This window comes from Cupressus sempervirens, chromosome 5 (assembly GCF_028749045.1).
Source record: "Cupressus sempervirens isolate cs-2001-9-10 chromosome 5, ASM2874904v1, whole genome shotgun sequence".
Classification (NCBI taxonomy): domain Eukaryota; kingdom Viridiplantae; phylum Streptophyta; class Pinopsida; order Cupressales; family Cupressaceae; genus Cupressus; species Cupressus sempervirens.
In genome coordinates this window covers 321,375,727-321,391,193 of record NC_143122.1, presented here as the reverse complement: position 1 = coordinate 321,391,193, position 15,467 = coordinate 321,375,727, and positions in this window count along the sequence as shown.

Below are 15,467 nucleotides of genomic sequence, written 5' to 3'. Positions count from 1 at the left end.
GTAGTACTTCTGGAAGGGAACCGGCTAGAAGGGGCTGTAAGTTCCATACTTCGTGCTTTCCTCATGGCTTCCTGCAGTGTTGGTGGGTCAAATGCCTTAATCCATCCCTTGAGGGGGTCAGACAATCCTTCTGTAAATAAGATAACTAACCTCCTCTCCGATACATCTGGTACCATGACTGACAACCTCTGAAATTCACTAATATAAACCTCGATATTGCCAGTCTGTTTTAATTGTGCAAGGTTGCGAAAATAAATTTCTGGATCCTTCTTATCAAAACGTTCAACTAATCTATCCACGAAGTCCTGATATGATGTTACCTGATTGTGCTGCAAAGTAACCATTCCATGTGACCACCAGTCATGAGTTGCGCCTTCCAGATGCAAGGTCGCATATCTGATGGCATCTATTTCAGACATAGGCCTTAATGCTAGAAAGGTGTCCAACTTATGAATCCAAGCTTGTGCCGTCATCTGACCACTTCCATCGAAAAAGGGTAAAGTAAGTTTACTGACAGCTCGCTGCAACTCGCTATCATAACCTCCTCTAGGTCTCCTATTTTGGCGGCTGTTCCTCATATGTTCCCTTCTTTGGTTTAGATATCGATCAAAGTTCAATAATTCACGCACATGCGGGGATAATGCTTGCCATTCTGCCGTAGCAGCCCTAATATCATCCTGGAAATCTTCTCGTGCATCGTCTTCTCCTATCTCCTGAGCCTCTTCCCTTAGGAAGGTGGGACGAGTAGGCCTATTTGCTGTCCATGATCTGCGCCTAGGAGCACCTTGTGATCCGGCCACACTCCTATCATCGTGATCAGATGTGCCTCTTCCTTGATCCTGAATCCTGGGCTGAATAACTCTTTCCATTATGGTAGTCAAAGCCTGTAGTGTCTGAGTTATTTCTTGTTGTCCGGTAGTCATGGTTCTGTAAAATTCTCTGGTTTCATCCTCGTTGACTCTGGGAAATCTTGGCGGACTCTGTCTCTCACCCATAGCCCTATTCTTGAATAGGGTTTTTGAATATAATACTGAGAATTGAAGTATCTTTACCCAATCAGGATGGCAGGATTACTGCTCTGATACCACTGAAATAACCCTCTCTAATGGTCACCAAAAAAATAATACTGGATTGGAATAATTTGTTAACGCTTATCTTGTAATCTTAAGTTTGTATTAACTCAGCAAAACACAAAGTGATATCAATATAAATGGGTAATATTAATAATAAGAAAGAATTCATATTGTCATCAAATTCTCAAACATTCATTAACAGTTCAAATATCGAATATCAGAGCCCAAACGGAGGAATAGATCTCAAAGGAACCTGAGTTTGCCGTCAACAGGAGATTGTTGAATTCGATCAGAATCTGCCTTCAAGAAATGATGTCGCTATCAATCCTTATAACCCATTTTTGAGTCTGTGCGCAACCATTCCCAATGTTGACAATGTCTGCAATTTTTCCCCTTTCAAATGGTGACTGAACGGGTCTTGGAGCATTTTTCAGTCAGGCGCTTGTACTTCACATATGGTTTTCCCCTCGGATCGGCTCATGTTCTCGCTCTTACAACCACCGCATTCTCTTTGGCGCCAGATGGTGAGAGGATTTAGGTCGGGTTCCGATCTGGAGAGATCTCTTAAACTTGCGCTACCCAAGGTGAATGCTGAGACGACGAATTTGCAAAGGGGGTGAACAATTCAATGCTAGACCCAATGTTTCCTTGCCCACGCGATCCTGTTCTTGGAAATCAGATATTCTGGTTGAAGTATTGGCTCTGGTTATCAATTATAGAAGTTGGGGCGTTCATTCTAAGCTGCTGTTTGCAATGCGGACTCTTTCCTGGTTACAGATCCGCCAATCCTCAAAATTCAAGATATCACTTTATCCGTAAACCTGAATATGCAAATTATTACAACATGAAATGGCTGAGTGCCATCTCCAATAAGCAACCCTTCGGAAGATATCCCACCTCCTCAGTTATGCAAATCTAAGAGAGTTTTCGTTCTCAGAGATCTCATGGGAACTTGCAGACCGATGGCTACAAATTGCCTCAATTGAAAAAGAAATTGAATCCACAAATCGCTTGCTTCAAAGGGAGCCCTATGTCCTCTATTTATCTCTTTGCCGGGAAGTTTCTGGAAATTATCCAGAATCATCTTGCACTACAAATATTAACTTTATAAAATTAAATAATTAACTTTATAAAGTTAGAATACAACCTTTATTTAATATTCAAATGAGTAGGCCCCGCTTACTTAATTGGAAGACAAAAATTGACCCTCTTCCCATAATTATTTGCCTACGAGAGTCAATGATAGGCAAATCCCCTGTTATAATTATGTTGCTAAGAGAGGGACATGACATAAAGAGATGAGAAGAGGAGTTATTTGTAACTCCCAAGTGAATGATTGCCACATTCATAAGTGTGTGCATAACAAGTGTCATAATCCTCTTAAGGAGGAATAACTATTTTCCTTAATAAAGGAATTACAAAATAGACTTGTCCTCACATGTGGACTAGAGGACAAACAACATAAGGGATACCTTGGTTTATCCCATTTAATAAATACAACCAAGGAAAGATTACCAATTCTAACATCATTCAATATCTTAAGCATATGCATATTGTTGTGCTATGTCAAAATAACTTTATAGACATGTAGACATGCAATACCACAAAATCAATCACAAATTTTGACACAAAGATTTTACATGGAAACCCAATTTGGAGAAAACAATAACTAACATGCTACTAATTTTCACTTTTGTGAAGTGAGCCATGTGAGGAGCTAACCCTATTAAAGGTTACAGTGCACATTGCTAAATGTGACTTGGCTAAAGGATTCCAATCACCCTATTAGGAGTGAGCCTTACTAGAGGACTTTAAAACATTCCATTAGAATGTTACCCTATTAAAGGATTTACTAATGATTGTTAGGTTAACCTTAGTCCAAAGGATTTATCCAGACTGATATAATTGTTAGAGAGTAATAGTAGGACTTGGTCTGATAATGAAAAAACTCACTTGTAGATTACAGATTCCACATTCAATCCTCCATTTTGCTTGGCATTCATCCTCTTCATCTCTGGTAGCTTATTCACCATTCAAGCATTCATCACCTTAAGCCTTATTTTTTTGTATTCCAACTACAAACTTTTCTATTCAACCACCATATGGAGCAACACCCTTGAATTCTTGTCTTTCTTAGGTTCTCACATATGAAATGTGGTTTCTGGCCTGATATCTCCTTAAATGAAGAATTTATGTCCTTTTTTTCTTAACCACAATCACCCATTCTAAGGTTAGGTTTGATCCATTGAATCTACCCATCTTTTCATTTTATTCTCTTCTATAAACTTCCTCTACAATCCTCTTTGAATTCACCTAAAAATGGTTTTTCTTGAATTTGGTGCCACTAGCTCATCATATTAATCTTCCACACACTTTACACAATTCAATAAATTGACTTTGTTGGCTCAAATTTGTTAAATCTTTGATCTAACTCATTTTACTTGCACTCAGAAATAACACTTTGTTTGCTCGGCAAACATTATCTTCTGATGCTTGGCCAACACTGGGTTGCTTTGCATCCACTAAGTCTTTATTGGTGCTCAACACATACTAACTTTATTCACTCGACACCAACTAGATTTCTCTTGCTTGACCCATACTAAGCTTACTACTTGACTTCAACTAATTTTTTGTTCGACTTGTACTAACTTTGCTTGGCTTGCATTGTTTGCTAGGTCAGGCTTGGTAGATGTTTTTCTTTTCTTAGCCTTTGCTCAAGTATCCTTTCATTTTAGACTTAAGTAGATAAACATTTCACTATATCATTAATGTCTTACTTGGTCTTAGTGCTTCTTTTATACACCATATAACTCAACATTTCTCTAGGTTCTCTTGTTATCCTTTCTTTTAAAATCATCTTCATCAATCAATCAATTCATAGCATTTAGAAAAAATTAAATAATTGTCTTAGCAAACAAGTAGTAGGTTTGACTTCAGTGAAAAAATAATGTTTTTTCCATGATAGGTTCATCAATCTTCTTCACTTCAGCAATCTCCTTGCAATAATCTCCCTCTTTGGCATTGATGACAAACCAATACCAACAACAAAACCAAAAAGAAATTTTATACCTTGCATTAAAATATCTCCCTCTATTAGTATGTATGCCTTCCTCTAATTTCTCTAATACCTCTTATATCTCCCTCAATATATTCTTAGTAAACACTCCCTCGTATTCTTCAAGTACAACTCTATCTTTCTCCCTATTTTACAATAATGCCAAAGACTTGTCATCTATACATGTAGATATAATCAATTCAAGTTCTCCCTCTATCACCTTTCATGTGACTGTAAATCTTCTATTTTAGCTCCTTCTCTCCTTCTTTACTTCAAGCAAGTCCTAAAATAAGATCCACTATATCAATTTGTAAAATATGTCATTCAACTCGGTTGATGCAAGGCACTACTCTTACTTCTTAAGAAGCTTTGGATAGGGGTATCACTCCTAGTTTACCTCTAGGATATTCATGTGCATCCTTAGGTAAAGCCTTTGTGAATATATCAACTATCTGTTATTTTGTATTCACATATTCCATTCTCATTTCTTTGTCTTGAACCAATTCTCTCAAGTAATGATACTTTATTGTAATGTGCTTTGTTTTTGTATGCATCATAGGGTTCTTTGATATGTTTATAGCACTTGTATTGTCATAGTAGAGTACCACAAGTTCAGTAATTTTCTCCTTCATTCCTTTGAGTAATTATTTTATCCATACCATATTTGTGCAATTCACTATAGCAACCACATATTTGGCTTTGATAGTAGATTGTGATATACAATTTTGTTTCTTTTGTTGGTCCAGGTGACCAATATTTTTCCTAAGAAAAATGCTCCACCACTTGTACTCTTTCTGTCATCAATGTTTCTAGCCCAATTAGCATCTGTATAGGCTCTCAATTCAAAGTTGTCATTTTTCTTGTAGTATAGACCATAGTCTTATGTTCCTTTCAAGTATCTCATAATCCTTTTAACAGCCATTGAATGATTCTCCTTAGGATTTGCAAAAATCCTTGCAACAATCTCAATAGCTAATGCAATATTAGGTCTATTATGAACTACATATTACAATTTTCCAATCATAGATGTGTACAATGTTTGATTTACTTCAACAAAATCATCAGTTTTGGATAGTTTGTGTCCTCTCACCATAGGATTACTAACAGGTTTTGAATCTTCCATAACAAAATTTCTCAAGATTTTGTTCACATTCTTGGACTGAGTGATGTAAATGCCATATTTCATCTGATATACTTGCAATCCAAAAAAGAACTTAATTTCTCCAAACATAAACATCTTAGACTCTTCCTTCATTTCATTTGTAAATGTCTTACACAATACATTTTGTTCTCCAAAAATGATATCATCAACAAATATTTCAGCTAGTAAAATTCCTTTACCTCCTTTGTCTTCAAGTGCATATTGTTGTCATCATTAATCTTCTCAAAACCAATCGTCACAAGATAGTTGTGAAGCTTTTCATACCATGCTCTGGGAGCTTTCTTTAAACCATATAAAGCTTTATGTAATCTATACACCATGTTCTTATTGTTTGGATCAACAAATCCTTCAGGTTGTTCTATGTGAATTTCCTCTTCTAGTATATCATTTAGAAATGTTGACTTAACATCCATTTGATAAACTTTATATCCTTTGTATGCAGAGTAAGCAAGAAAAGTTCTTATTCCTTCTTTGGAACAAGGGAAAATGTCTCTCCATGGTTAATTCCTTCTTCTTGTGCATATCCTTTGCAAACTAATCTTGGCTTTTTCCTTGTGACTTCACCATTCTCATCCAATTTGTTTCTGTACACCCACTTGGTTCTAATCACATTCTTGTTCTCAGGTCTGGGTACTAGTGTCCATGTTTTGTTCTTCCCAATCTGATCAATTTATTCTTTCATGGATTAAATTCAATCTTCATTCTCTAATGCATCCTTTACTAACTTAGGTTCATGTATAATTAACAAGTGTGTGTCATTTCTCAATCTATTCCTTGTCATTACCTTATCTTCATTATCTCCAAAAAAAAAATTTGGCAAGGTGATGTCTTCTAACATACTTTGAAAACCTTGGTTCTATTCTCCTTTCTACATTAGGTCTTTCATGAAGTTCAATTTAAGATTCACTATGTACTTATCTATCGTGTAACTCAAAATTCTTTTCATGTAAATTGATCTCATTATCAGAATGTACCTCAGCTTTTGATTACAACTCGACTTCTAAATACAACTTGACATCCATTGTAGGTGACTCAACAATTAGTGATTCTTGTTGATTAACAACTTGGATTGTAGAATTATCAGCATCAATAGACATGTCTTCATAGTAGTACATAATGGTTCTATAATTTTCAAGTTCCTTCTTTGGTTCATCTTCATGCATTTTTGTATATGCATCGACAAAATTTATATTTTCACTTTCCACAACTTTGTTGTGTTAGTATTTAAACACTTATAAGTTTTACTTCTCCTAAAATAGCCTAGGAATATACTTTCTTCACTTTTAGCATCAACTTTACCATTTATGTTTTCCTTAAGAATGTAACACCTGCTTCCAAAAAAATTAAAATATTTGACATTGGGTGAGTATATATACCATAATTCAAAAGGTGTGGAACTTGTAACTTTCTTGACTTGTACTTAGTTCAAGGTATAGACAACTATCTTGACAGCTTCTCTCCAATATTTCAAAGAAACATGCTTTCTTCTTTGAGCAATCCCATTTTATGGAGGGGTCCTAGGTGTAGAAGTTTGTCTCTTGATTCCTCTGTTATTACAAAAAATTTCAAACTCATTTGATGTAAACTATCCTCCTCAATCAGATCTCAGACATTTCAAGATTTTACCAGTTTCCTTTTCAACTCTTTCCAAATACCACTTAAACATTTGAAAAGCATAAGATTTTTTCTTTTAAGAACATTACTGTCATCAGTCTTGAGTAATCATCAACAAATAGGATAATGTACTTGTCACATTTGTAGCTTTGTACATCAATTGGTCCACATAAATCAATATGAACTAATTCCAATATTTTTTTGAAGTATGAGTCTTATTTTTAAAACTAAAATTTTATCATCTTGCCTAATTGACATTGTTTGCAAATCACATTATCACATTTTTTCAGTTTTGGCAAACCTTTGACTCTTTTCATCTTACTGATACTGACCAAATTGTCAAAATTTACATGACATAACCTCTTGTGCCATAGCCACACATCATCAAATTGTACAATAAGACAAGTAGCATCATTCATATCAAGATAAAATATATTACCTCTAGTCTAATCTCCACTTCCAATTATTTTTCCATTAGTGTCATAGATCATAGTCTTTCTATTATCAAATTTAACTTTGCAACCTAAACTATTCAATGGTGACACATTCAACAGATTATAGTTAAGTCCTTCCACATAATAAGCATTGTCACTCGTGATCTTATCTATCAATCTTATTGATCATTTTCCTTTAATTAGATAGGGTGGATCATTACCAAATCTAACACTATTTCCATTGTAATACTCAAGGGTAATGAACTTACTTTTGTCTCCATTCGTGTGATGTGAACATCCACTATCAATTATCCATCTATCACTTGTTTTCACAAAATATATCAATGTAGTTGCCTCATCTTCATAAGAAATCCTTCATAGCAACAAGACAACTTCATCATCATGATCTTCAGATTTGTCATTGGATTCTTCTTTGGCAATGTAATAAGCCTTCTTTCCCTTGTCCTTGTATCCTTTGTTATTATCATCTTTTCTACCTCTGAATTTGTCTCCATTCTTGTTGTTTGACTTATCAAGACATCTTGCTGCAATATGGCCAACCTCATGACAATTAAAGCATGTGATGGGTAACTTACCTTTGTATTTTTCTTTGCCTCTATGAAATTTCTTGGCTAGCAATGCTTTCAATTCTTCTAGCTCTTCATCATATGTATCACTATCACTAGAAGTAGGTTTGACCTTTTTCTTTTTCTTAGCTTTAGGTTTTTTTAGTGTTAGTTTAGCTTTCAAAGAAGATTCAACATTCTCAGATTTGAAATTATTAAAATTTGAAAGTTCAAAAGTAGTGAGTCTACCAACCAATCCTTCAGGGGTCAGATTACTACCATGGGTACACCTCAATTCTTGTATAGAAAAGACTCTAATAGCATAGATCGGTAGTAGGGTTCTCAATATTTTTTTGATCACAATATCATCTTCAATATTTCCATTATATCCTCAAATTGCATTACCAATAGCTTTGATCCTTGCAAAATACTGGACTATAGTCTAACCATCTTGCATTCGCATTTCATCAAAATTTCCTCTTAGGCTTTCAACTTTGGCTCTCAGCACATTCTTGTCTTCTTCGTAGATCTTATGCAAGGCATCCCAAATCATTTTAGTAGAATAACATCCTTTGATGTCATCAAACTTTGAGTAGCTTAGGGCAAATGCAATCTTCAACATTGCTTGATTGTGTTCCTTCGTTTGTTTTAATTGTTCAACGGTTGGGGCTCCAGCTGGATCAACATGCTCAGTGGTGATAGTTGACTGTGCATAATCTCCAAGACATCCTAGATGTAGCTTCATCAACCTTTTCCATGCAGAAAAGTTTTATTTGTTTAACTTGGGCACCTCCTTTCTATACATTTTGATTTTTAGCTTTAAGTACCATTAAATGTTTCTCTCAAGTACATGGTGCTCTGATACTAATTTTTAGAATACTTTAGAATAACTAATAGGGAGGCTGAATTAATTATCGAAGGTCCAAATGTACAAATAGGACTTTTTAGCTGCAACTTATTCTTATGCATGCATTGATCATTCAATATCTTAAAATTATGCATATTGTTGTCCTATGTCAAAATAACTTTGCAAAAATGTAAACATGAAATACCACAAAATCATTCACACATTTTGACACAAGGATTTTATGTGGAAACCCAATTTGGGAAAAAACACTAGTAACATGCTACCGATTTTCACTCTTCTGAAGTGAGCCCTATGAGGAGCCAACCTTGTTAAAGGTTACAATACACACTATTAAATGTGACTTGGTTAAAGGATTTCAATCACCTTGTTAGGAGTGAGCTTTGTTAGAGGACTTTAAAATATTCTGTTAGAATGTCACCCTATTAAATAATTTACTAATGATTGTCAGGTCAACCTTAGTCTGAAGGATTTATCCAAACTGATACAATTTTTAGGTCAACTTTAGTCTAAAGGATTTATCCAAATTGATATAATTTTTAGAGAGTAACAGTAGGACTTGATTTGATAATGAAACAACTCACTTACAGATTACAGATCTCGCATTGAGTCCTCCATTCTACTTAGCATTCATCCTCTTCGTCTTTGATAATTTGTTCACCCTTCAAGCCTTCATCACATTAAAATTTCTTGCTTTGTATGCTAACTGTAGACTTTTCTATTTGTTCACCATATAAAGCAGCACCCTAGACTTTTTGTCTTTCTTAGGTTCTTGCACATGACGTATTTTTTTTCTAGTTTGTTATCTCCTTAAATAGAGAATTTAAGTATTTTGTCACTTAACCATAATCATCCATTCTAGGGTTAGGTTAGATTCATTGAATCTACCCATCTTTCCACTTCATTTCCTTCTAGAAACTTCCTCTAAAATCCTCTTTGAATTCACCTCAAGAATGATTTATCTTGAATTCTATGCCACCAACTCATCATAGTAATCTTCCACATGATCCACACAATTCAAGAATTCAAATTTATCAACTCAGATTTGTTAAATCTTCAATCTAACTCATTTTACTAGAACTCAACAATAACACTCTATTTGCTTGACAAACACTTCCTTTTGATGCCTGGCCAACATTAAGTTTTTACTGGTGCTCAACACATAATAAATTTCTTCACTTGGCACCAACTAGATTTCTCTTGCTCTGCTCATACTAAACTTACTACTCAGCTTCAACTAATTTTTTGTTCAGCCTGTACTAACTTTGCTTATCTTGCACTATTTTCTAGGTCAGTCTTAGCATACACATTCCTTTACTTATCCTTCTTCTAGTCTTTTCTCAAGTAGCCTTTCATTATAGCCTTAAGTAGATAAATAAAAAAATATATCATCAATTTCTTGCTTGATCTTAGTGCTCCTTTTATACACTATATAACTAAACATTTCTCTAGGTTCTCTTATTATTCTTTATTTTCAAATCTTCTTCATCAATCAATCAATTGATAGCATTTAGACCAAAGTAAGCAATTGTCTTACCAACAAGTAGGTTTGACATTAGCGACAAAATAATGACTGTTCCATGATAGGTTTTATCAATCTTCTTCACTTCAATAATCTCCTTTCAACGGAGAGATCTCTAAAGTTCCCTTCTCCTTTATCCAATATCAAATAAATCAAGGATATATCTTTTGGCTTTGCAAAAGAGGGTATTCCCTCTTCAAGATCCTTTCAAGGCACCTATATTCCAATAGTACTTCAGTCTTGGGCTACATCGGGGATTTTCTTAACCCCATTCTTTTCCCTTGATGCCTGCACTTGAATGGGGTATTTGTAAATATAGCATTGGGACTTGAAGCTTGAAGAGTTGTGTCACACTCATAATATTCAACTTTCAACTCGTGATGTCATTGATTATGAAATCTTTTATTGACCAATCAAATCAAAAAATAATCACCAACATAGGGAGAATATGATATTCAATATCACTATGGAGTACCTAGAACTTGACTATGTATGCTGAAGACTTAAAACTAACATGATTACAAGCCAACTATTATACCAAGTAGTAAGAGTTCTCTTGCTCATTTGTTGGTCAGATTGTGTTGAAGTCAGAGGAGCAATTGGAATCTTACAAGGTGTCAATGATTGAAGCCTTAATAGACTAAGAGATACACAATAAATAATCCCACTATTTGATCTGGAAAGGATATATATGAAGGGATGGACTAAGGTGTATTTGTAGGTGAAAGGAAGCTGAGAACTTAACTAGTAGCCAATAAGGTTCAACAATGAATTCCAAGAATGAGTCATGAAATAATTCATAGTATGAAACATTTGCATATGGTGGCATGAATTTGTTTAATACATTAGGCTGAGAAATTAACATGCATTGTAGAATATTGGTAAAAACACATTCACTCTAAAATATCCCGACAACATAAAAATACACCACAACTTTTGTACAAAACATAAAGATCCATATATTTCTATGCAAATTTTCTTTTATCAACATCAATTATTAACGAGTTGCATATAGATTTATGAAAAGTGTGCAACTATTGGATGAAATCTAAAAATGTCTTTCTTAAATGGTGTACTCTCAATTAAGCATCTAGCTACAATATGTTGTTAGTTTAGCCATAGAATAAAAACTTTAGTTGAGGTTTAAAGCTTGTTAGTGTAAATAATTAATTATTATTACACTTTACTTAAGTTTACTTAGGAATATGCATAGTCATATGAGTTGTCTTGGTGACAACATATGAGTTAGCAACTTAGTAGAGCACATGGTGTCTATAACATGTCTTTATGAGATACACCTATGTAAACTTATCCTCTCATCATCGCACAAACTCCTATGCTCAATGGAGGATAATCCACCTTTGGTGGACATGTGCAAGTTGCAATCCTTATCTCTTGTGTGACTTCTAGACATATTAGTTTCCCTTATACACATGCATCCTCTATGATGTATTCATTCAATTATTCAATTATCCAATTATCTGATATCCATTCTCATTTGATCATCATTATTCTCTCTTGTGTTATCTACTGAGCTTCTTGATCTTGGCATTGAATTATTGCCTTAGAAAAATTCTTACATGGTATCAAAGCTATACCAAATTCTTACAAAGCTTACTACTATCTAAATTATTATTATAGCAGCCAGGTTGAATTTTATTTTTCAATTAAAACTTTTAGTTCAAGGCAAAATTAACAACATATTTGATTTTGATGCTAAGTTGAGAGAACACTATTTACGCAAAAATATTTTTAGTTTTTGTTTACCAATCTATATAATTGTTTAAATTTTCAATAAAATCTAATCACAAGTGTAAAAGAAATTGTACAACCTGTGTTAGCATTCTCCATTCCTATGCCAAAATGGGAGCTTTGAGGAGGGCATAAGCATCCATCAAATAATATTCAAAAGAGAATTTTTGTTAGATATCATACTTGGCAATTTTGTGGTAGACACTTGCAAAATGTGGGAGAATATGGAAGGCACACATGATAATCTAGTTTCTATACTGGGTAAAAGCACTAACTTGTGTTACCCTTTTATAAAGGAAAAGGCTAACAAAAGGCTAACTGTTCATCTTCAATGACATAAAACTGATAGTATTACTTAGAATTTGATTATGAAGTAAACTAATGAAAGGTGTAGAAATGGATGAAGTTTAAGATTATAAATTTTAATAATTATTTAGAATAATAATTGATATATTTTCCTAATTTTAAAAGGCAAATTTTTACATGCTGAAAAATGTTAAAAATTAGGGGTCTAGTTCCCACCACAAAACTATATGAAAATAAACTTATTTCCCTTCAATATTAGATTATTTTATAGATAACATATGTAGGTAGGACTATCAAAATTAAAAATTGGCTTTAGACCTATGTTTTATCTTTTATAATGATTCAAATTCCAACTCAACTAAAATTGATAGTTTTCATCTCCCACTGCATTTTTCAAAACAAATCTATTATAACCAAAAGAAAAATTATACATTCTTGAAGAGGAATCTCTCCTCTAGAACGTCATGTAAATTTTAAATTTTTTTTATATGATTTAATATTTTTTTCTTTCACAAATTTGATATCTTCTTGAGTGTTAAAAATGTACTTATAGAATTTTTTAATTATAATTGACTATATCTAATTAAAATAGTATAAACTCTATATGAGAATATTCTTGACTCTAAGCTCTATAAAATGGTGTTTACATGTTATTTAAAAAATATTATAAAAAATAGTAAGAGTTATTGAAACGTTAGTTTTCTGAAATAATTTTATTTCTTTAGTAATTGGATAGAAACTAGTATTAAACATGCATTTCTAGTTGGAAAAATGTGACACCATATATAACTTATATAGAATGAATTTACCTAGATTATATGTTTGAATAAAATTGGTTTTTAGATAGAAATACTCAAATTCAATCATTCTGATAAGTCAGCCTGAAAGGTGACACAACTTTGTACTTTTACCGTACTACTTCCTATAGTCATTCCATGCTTTCACAAACAAGTATTAATTTCTAATATATATATTTTATTTGATAGAAAATGCAGTGTGCATTCAGAGCATTAAACATCCTGGCTGTGTTTGGGATATAAAGTTTTTGCCATATGAAGAGCTTTTCACAGGATATTCTAATGGAGTTATAAGAATATGGATGATGGATCAAAGATAGAATGGCCGGATTGCCTGAAGTACATGCGTACGAGGCACAAATTTTTGCATATAAGTGCAACACATGTGCTGCTTTTTCCTTCCCCAAAAATCTCAATGCATTTATTGCTTCCTTTGGATTTACAATAACTTGCACCATAAAAGATTTCACATGTGGCTTTCATATTGTATCTTTTTTATGATGATAAGTATCATTTCTATTTATTCATTGTTGGACTGTGCTTCTATTTTCTGCCTATAAAGGAACCATCAAAATTGTTAGGCTTGGAAATTGGATATTTTGAATATAGTGAAAGACAAGGCTTGACAAGCTGTTATATTTAGGCCTGTCTTGCCAATGAATAGTTTGAGTTTGTATATTTATATTCAGTGTTTTAGTTGCTCTATTGTAGTGACAAAAAAATAAAAAAGAGGAAAAGACAATGTTAACATCTGAAGATAATAGTTATGATGACAAACGCAGTTGTGAATCCACTACAAGAACCCCTTAATGTAGTTTACCAAAGCTTCTCTATTTTTCCTTGTGCAATTTGTTAAACAATTGATATGATGAATAACCAGATACCTTATCTATATATAAATTACTACCTAAGAACCACAACTAGCCAAAATGGGATATTTGAAACTGAACATTAATATCCATTAAAGCATAATATAAAGAGAACTTTTTCAAATATTATAGGTGAAAATGCATCAAAGACAATCCATCTTATGGAATTCCATAAATTATCTTAACAAAATTCAATTGTGTTTGCAACATGCACAAAATAACACCATGTCATTACAAAATCTTTAAAATGTTTACAATACATGACAAACAAATATGATGACACTATCTAATGTGTTTTCAGTGAAATTTTTTTGTGCTTGCATTAGTATCATGTGTGCTTCCAAACTCTATGCTATCAGCCATGTCAATCATATGTTCATTATTCCTAGTGAAATCCTTATCTTGTTCATTTGCCCTATCAAGATCATTAATCCAATTTTGATGCTTAATATTTCATGACATTTGTGGAAACGTAGGTGTTTGGTTCAGGATACTTGTTTTTCTCCTTGTATTCATGCATTCAGTCTAGTCCCTTTATCAATGAAGAGTATTGCTATCCATCTTGTACGAGTCAAAGTGGATGCACACTTGGATGGTCTAATCCAAGGAGGGATGATATGTTTCAACTTTTGACTTTATTTGACAAGTCCTTAACAAAATTTCGAATGAAAGAAAGTGTTACTAGATCAAACCTATTAGTCATTCCTTAAATCTCACTTTTTATTTCCAACTGTATTTCTATCACTGCATTCTCATCATTGTTGTCTATCATCTACAAAAAGTTAAACACATTTTACAAATAAAAATTCAAAGAAACAAGAATAAAAATTATCAAAAAGTAATTATTATTTTACTTGTTTATGTACTAAATGACCCTCCAATAGTTGACAATTTTTCGTTACCTCCAATCCCATCTAATTCAGTAATTTCCTACATTGATATTGCAACACATTTAAAAATATGATTTCTAAAGAATCATATACCAACAAGATAAATAAATAAACATTTTTGTCATACCAAATGATTAGAGTTGCTGATGGGGCATCTTTCTTCTATAGAATCAATTGTAGTTGCAAGATACTCCAAGTCTACATGCAAATTATTAGTTCCTACCAAAAGCAGGAAAGTATTGGAATCATTCAATTCAATTGACCAATTAACTCATAGGATTTAAAAAGATTAAAATAAACTTCAAATGTTTATATCTTTTTCTAATTTTTCATTATTTTCTATATCACATTTTTCATTCATTCTATTAGACCATACTATTTTTGGTAGGGAGAAAATTCAATTTTCTCCAACAAAAATACAAATATTTTCTAACAAGTGTATCATGCATTAATTACAACTTTATCTTTTCCACATTTGTGACAAGTGGATTAACTTCTCAAGTTTTACTTTGATGTTTATTTTTACCATTTGTAAGTAAATATAAATATTTTCTAACAAGTC